Raw genomic sequence first — 7,301 nt, 5'->3', positions numbered from 1 at the left:
GATTATGTGCCCAACAGTTGAGTTGCAGAATTAGCATTTTGGGGAGCCTGGGTGGTTCAGTTGGGTAAGGATCTCACTTCTGAGTTTGGGTCAGGTCATAATCTCATGGTTCATAAGCGTGGGCCCCATGTAGGGCTCCAAGCTGACAGCATGGAGCCTGCCTCAGATTCTCTCTCTCTCTCTGTCCCTCCTCTGCTTGCATATGTGTGTTCTCTCTCTCTCTCCCTCTCTCAAAATGAATAAACATTAAAAAAAAAAACCAAAACCCTTTAGAATCAGCATTTTGAAAACAAAAGTCTTTCTTAGGTATCATACTGTCACTATTGCCGGAGGTGAGGTAGCCACATTGATCTCTGTCCACACCAAGTGCTATACTGAGTTTATTTCCTTCCGTTCACTATGAGTGAAAGCTGAGGTTAGAGAAAAAGTACACACTCATGATCACCATGTAAAAAGAAATCTTCCCCCTAGAAGCAGTTAAGAACCTGTTTTTTTTTTTTTTTCATTTATATTTGTCATCAGGACAATTATAATGTAAACTTTCTTTTCCTTGCTGCAGGACTCCAGGGATAGATATGCTAGAAATGAATATGCTATAACAAAGAGTTATTGTCATCAATAATCCCCATGGAGAAGCATCTTTGTAAGCCACATCAACCTGGCTGCATCACTCTCATAAGGTCCCCTGTGTGCTCATGATCTTCCTTCTAGGATTTTACTACTGCTTTTGTCTTTCTAACAAGTCATGAGAAATTATTATTTCTCTAACCTAAATATATTCTGCTCTATACAATTTACATCACTAGAGTGATTTTTCATAATCATATTTAAAGTAATTTGTGTCATTAAGTTCATTATGAGATACAAAGATAGCTAAATTAGTAACCACCTCCTTGATTTTAGTATTTGTTTTCAGCAAAATGAAAAATTACTGGAAAATTCAGTTATTTTATGTGACTTGAAGTAAATTAGTAGTTGGCATTAATTTTAAAAAGATAGGGATAGGTTTAAACATTCAAAAAACTTATTTTATGGCAATACCATCAAACTAACCTGAAGTAGTATCAGAGGTAATTTGATATCATAAAAATATGAGATAAACAAAATAGTGTATAGGTAGGTGGGGTGGAGAGATGGAATAATATTACATCATATGCTTTCAATATGTTCTTTTTTATTTGAAAGTTAAAACTTTATTTTGTAAGGCTGAAATGATTGTATGCTAATTTGAACAGCTGGTTGTATAAAAAATAACTTAAAATTTCCTTTTTGATATCCTCTGAGAGTTGGAATCCATTATAATTGTCTTTCTTCAGATGGGAACAGAAATGTAATGACTTTCCTCAAGGGATTATTTCTCTCCTTCCCATGTCTAGAAATGCTATGCTCCCTCAGACAATTCCTTTTGTAACAAACTTTCCTCCTTTCCCCAGCCGGCCCAGTGAGTTCACCTTTACAGGATCTGGGACTAGAACAGAAGGTACAGCCTTGAACATTTCTTCACTGGGACTTCAACATGTTCTTTATATTTACACAAAAGCTAGTGTATATAACTATACACATGCATATATATACATATATGCATACATACATGCATACTTGCATATAGATCGTCTTTTTTTAAGTTTTTTCTGAAAGGTGGAACATGTTTAATTTTTTTAACGTTTATTTATTTTTCAGATACAGAAAGAGACAGCAAGACCAGGGGAGGGGCAGAGAGAGAGAGGGAGCACACAATCTGAAGCAGGCTCCAGGCTCTGAGCTGTCAGCACAGAGCCCAAACTGTGACTTGAACACACGAACCATGAGATCATGACCTGAGCCGAAATCAGCCGCTTAACCAATGAAGCCAACCAGGTGACCCTAGACAGAAGTCATTTTAATAAAGAATTGATTTTCAGTAAAAATAAGTATTTATTACCATATTTATTATTTGTTGCTGACTGATGATGCAATTGGCATGGCATCTTTGTCAACATCTAAAAGGACAGAACATATACCTGGTTACAGCTACTGGGATTTCAACCTTCAGGCTTGGAAGAAATGCATTCCATTATAATCTACTACTAAGGTAACTCTGGCAAATATACCAGTAAGCTATAAAAACCCTAAAATGATTTACCCAATTTCAAACATAAAACCTCTACAAATATAACAGGTACAAAATATGATTTCATATTCTTGTCTTCATACTAAATATATCCACAAAACCTAAAGGTATATTGAGTTATATTTAGGTTAAAGTATTTACTGCTATTTTTCTCGTAATAAATAGTATATATTTTAATTAATTTCTCTCGGTATTCCTTGTTTTAAAAAAATCTACATACACACATACATATAACCCCTATACATATATACACTCACAATTCAAAATACTGCGGTTAAAATATGATATGTGTTAATATGTTTTAAATCTTCTATATTTATTCCCTCCTGTTAATTCACTACTATACAACTTAATCAGAGTTTCAAGAAATACTTATTAATGAACGTTAGTGTTTGTGTAAGATTATTAAAATATATATCACATTTATTCATGCAGTATTTTATGAAGAAAACTCAATTCATATATTCATACTTGAGTTTATCTGATCACTTATAAAATTGTTTCATTTGAACATGATACAGCATGATGATATTAAAATAAATTAAAGCATGCCACTATACATGACTCGTAGCTCCTCTCTTGAAATAGTGATCCACTGGCCATATATATCAAGCTTTCTTCAAATACTCCACTAAAATATATACGAAGCTGTACAATATTACATAACCAATCTAAGCTTATTATTAGCTAAGTTTGAGTGTTAATACCTGCTAATTACTTTTTGATTTTCTGCTATAAAAATGCACATTTCTATTAGAGAGAAAAAGAACATAATGAAGGTCATTAAGTTTAGGTGTTAATCTGAAGTCATATTGCAAATATATTCAGAACCAAGTCTTGAACTCAAGTCTCTGATTCAAATCTTGTGCTCTTTACTATCCCACAGTCCCTTGGTAAAGAGGTTAGCAAATTTTCTAGATTACATACTTTTTTAATTGATGGGAAGGGAGTGATAAGCACAATCCTGAATTAAGCACTCATATTCTTAACTTTTCTGCTTTACCAACTCCTAGCTTCCAAACCTAATTTTATGAAAAATTCACTCTAGTGACAAGAAAAACTGGTAGCTGTGATCCAAATAAATGTCGTGTGAACAAAATCTTGATGGTAAATTAAAAAAAAGTAGAAGGAAGTATTTCTATTTTATCCCCAATCCCCAACCTGCAAGCAGGAAAACAGCAAACAGGAAACACAGTTGGAAAAGTCGGGATGTGTGTCTAGTTTTTAACACAAGTGTGTAACGTATTCAGAGCAAAACACCAAAGAAAAGGTAAACACCAAAATTTTCCCAGAACACTTGTATTACACAGAAATTTGTTATGTGTCACATTTAAATTAAAGTGTAGTCCCACCCAAATGGCTTGGGAGTTTTGTTTTATGGAGGAGGAAGCAGAGAGCATCTGGGAAAATGGTATTAAGGGCTTGCAGCCACTTTATATATGCACCAAATGCTAGTGCTGGATAGAGTCAGAGGAGAACAACCTTCACAAGGACCTACTAATAGAATCAGAAAAATATATACCTAAAACTGCCGGATTGCTTAAGAAAAAAAGATGCAAATAGGAATGATTTGTATGAAATAATAGCAGAAAGCCAAAATAAAAGGATAGCTATTTTAGAGGCAGACATTAACACTGAGATAACAGAAATAGGAAAGAAATTGAAGCAGAAAAATAATTCATATTCGATTTGCAGTTTGTACAGGACTATTACTGGCTAGAGAAAAAAAGAACAATTTTTTCTTTGGTTTCTTGAAAAGAGCAAATGTCAGAAATTCAGAATATGAAGGAAATATATAGATAAATTAGAGACAGGAATGATGGGAGAGAGAAGGGAGAGAGAGAGAGAAAAGAAGAGAAATAGAGAACAAATATGCAATTAATCAAAATTGTTCACCAAATTTTAGACAGGATTAATAAAAAGCAACATAATTAGAAATGGAAGGGTATGTGTAATTCCAAGGCTCAAAAAAAAAAAAAAAAAGGTATGAAACCTATAGTCAGTCTGGCATTACTTAAACAATTTGTGTTCCCATTATGCTTCCTGGGATGGAAAAGACTTAAAGGTACAGATAGTCTTCTGGGAACTCCCATTTTCTAGAGGTGATCTTGTTAAGGAGATAGGTTTGATCAATGGAACAAACATTAATCTTTAAGAAACTAGTCAAAACCCAGGACTCAAGAAGGAAATTTCATAGTAGTAAAGGAGTAAGTATAATGCCTGTTATGATCATGGCTTCAAATAAGACAAGGCAAATACTCATTTCTGGAAAATAAATGATGTTAAGTTTAAAAAAAAAATTTTTTTTTTGCTTACTTTGAGAGAGAGACAGAGAGAGAGCCAGAGCATGAGCTCAGGAGGGGCAGAGAGAGAGAGGGAGACACAGGCTCCATGCTCTGAGCTGTCAGCACAGAGCCAGACACAGGGCTGTAACTCACAAGTCATGAGATTATGACCTGAGCAGAAGTCGGGCGCTTAAGTGACTTAGCCATCCCGGCGCCCCAGATGCTAATTTTTTAAAAATAAACTGATTACATAAAATTGTATTACATTTATGAGTGTGAATGAGAAGGGTGTTTCAAATAAAAAATAAACAACAAAAATAATCTCATTCATAAGTTGATGGAATACTACCTGGCTATCAAAAAGAATGAAGTCTTACCATTTACAACAACATAGATGGAACTTGAGTGTATCATGTTAAGTGAAATAAGTCAGAAAGACAAATATCACGTGATTTTACTCATATGTGTAATTTAAAAAACAAAATAGATGAACATGGGTGAGGGAAGGAAAAATAAGATTCAAACAGAGAGGGAGGCAAACTATGAGAGACTCTTAAATACAGAGAACAAACTGAGGGTTGCTGGAGGGGAGTGGTTGGGGATGGGCGGTAAAAGCATTAAGTGGGCTTTTGTTGGGATCAGCCCCGAGTGTCATAGGTAAGAGATAATTCATTGAGTTCTGCCCGTGAAACCAATACTACTCTGCATGTTAACTAACTTGAATTTAAATAAATTTAAAAGAAATATGGATTAAATAACACATGTAAATCCCTTAAATAAAAAATAATACAAATAATTATAACTTGTTTATTCCTTGGTACTGGTAGACATTTTTATTTAAGCATTAATTTGATTAAACTAACACAAACAAGAAGAATAATATACAAGAACAACTAATAACTGCAATACAGAAAATGAAATAAATACATATAGCATTAAGAAAATAAGCAATAGAAAATGATAGTAGTGAAATAAAAAAATCAAATCATAAAAGTGAATTTAAATGGATTAAATTATCCAGTTAGAAGACACAAATTCTAAAACTAGCTTAAAAATCCTGCCATTTGCGGCAAGATGGACGGTACTGGAGAGTATTCTGCTAAGTGAAATACGTAAGTCAGAGAAAGGTGGCTATCATATGTTTTCACTCACATGTGGAATTTGAGAAACTTAACAAGAGACTATGGAGGGAGGAAAGGGGAAAAAATAGTTACAAACAGACAGGGAGGGAGGCAAAATATAAGAGAAAAAGAGAACTGAGGGTTGATGAGGGGGGCGGGGAAGAGGGGAAAATGGGCGATGGGAAATGAGGAGGGCACTTGTTGGGATGAGCACTCAGTGTTGTACGTAAGTGATAAATCACTGGAATCTACCCTGGAAACCAAGGTCACATTGTATATACTGTGTTAACCAACTTGATAATAAATTGTATTAAAAATAAATACATACATACATACATAAATAAATAAAACTAGGTTACAAAAACCTAGCTGTCAGTGAGTAATAGAACAACAAAAAATAGTAAATATAATTATAACTCTAGTGGTAAGATAGCCAATAAATAAAATAAAACAAATATAGATATATATTTTAGAAAAATTAGAATTCAATTTGATAGCATTTAATAGAGAAAGCAGATTATGCTTACAAAGGCATACATATTTGAAAAAGATAATCAAATAAGATATCTTTATATAAATACAAATGTATATGTAATTTACAATAATCACATACATTTTCAAAGAAAATTTTAGGAAATAAATCCCACTATATTTTTTATGTGATATTACATTTCTATAACATGTAATTATTATTTTATATGTAGCAAAGATTTGTAAGACATTGAAACCATCACTCATCTTCAAAAAAATCAAGGAAGAGCAAAGACTAAATTATAAAGTAAAAGCTTCATTTCTCTTATCTACCATCTCTAAAATCAAACACAACCACCATGTATAATATGTTTGAGCTCATACTCAAATATTAAAATTTTAACATTTATATGTGCATGGATTTTTTAAAGTTTTTTAAAATTTAAATTTTTTTAAATAATGGGATCTCAGAGGGCACCTGGGTGGCTTAATCAGTTAAGTGTCTGACTTTAGCTCAGGTCATGCTTTTGCCCCTCATGAGTTCGAGCCCTGCCTCGGGGTCTGTGCTGACAGCTCAGAGCCTGAAGCCTGCTTTGGATTCTGTCTCCCTTTCTCTCAGTGCCTCCTCCACTCACGTTCTGTCTCTCTCTTTCACAAAAATAAATAAACACAAAAAATATTTTAATGGAATCTTTGAGTTTTTATCTCAATCTTTTTGATTTCTAGTAATTATTTTTAATTGCTTCTTTTAAATAACTGTTATGATTTTAAAATTAGCTTAATGCTCAGAAAATGTCCACTTTTCCTAGAATGTTTACTTTTCCGTTCTTTCTCTCAAGTTATTTATATTCTTACCAAACAGCAGCACTTTCTTCCATAATATCAAGACAGGGCTTTAAAATTTCTTTTTGGATATACCTTCATAGTCTGCAATATTAGATCTGTATACCCTTGATTGCAGAAAAGACCTGCCTGTTTTATATTCATTTTACACTAGATATTTTTTTCTTCCAATCTCATCATTTCCAGAGGGAAACAAAATGTTCAATTCAGAAATTTTATGGCATGTGTCATTATGTCAGTCTAAAGATTATTCTACAAACAAGCAAACAAACTAACAAAAAGACTTAGTACTCAACAGGGCATTGAAATTCTCCTTCACAGCACAGCAGCCAGTGATACAAATTGGGTTTCGCCCCATGGAACTGAAAAGTAGCTACTTTCAAAAAGCCAGATTTCAACATTAAAAGATGGTGGTTGTCATGGTAGGTACCATAAGGGACCCTCTCAGCACTTTGCTCTTGTATCATTATG

The 7,301-nt window shown here is 33.4% G+C and overlaps 1 non-coding gene across 1 annotated transcript; it reads right to left on the bottom strand.

Moving 5' to 3' along the window:
- Window positions 1-1,386: 1,386 nt before the first annotated feature.
- LOC144230435 (small nucleolar RNA SNORD22) lies at window positions 1,387-1,509 on the bottom strand. Its single transcript, XR_013334763.1, has one exon. It is a non-coding gene; the product is annotated as a small nucleolar RNA SNORD22 (small nucleolar RNA).
- Between the last annotated feature and the right edge of the window lie 5,792 nt (window positions 1,510-7,301).

Source organism: Crocuta crocuta, unplaced genomic scaffold (genome assembly GCF_008692635.1).
Source record: "Crocuta crocuta isolate KB4526 unplaced genomic scaffold, BGI_CrCroc_1.0 scaffold90, whole genome shotgun sequence".
Taxonomy (NCBI): Eukaryota; Metazoa; Chordata; class Mammalia; order Carnivora; family Hyaenidae; genus Crocuta; species Crocuta crocuta.
Note: the sequence above shows the minus strand (reverse complement) of the source record. Positions and strands in the feature narration are given on the sequence as shown.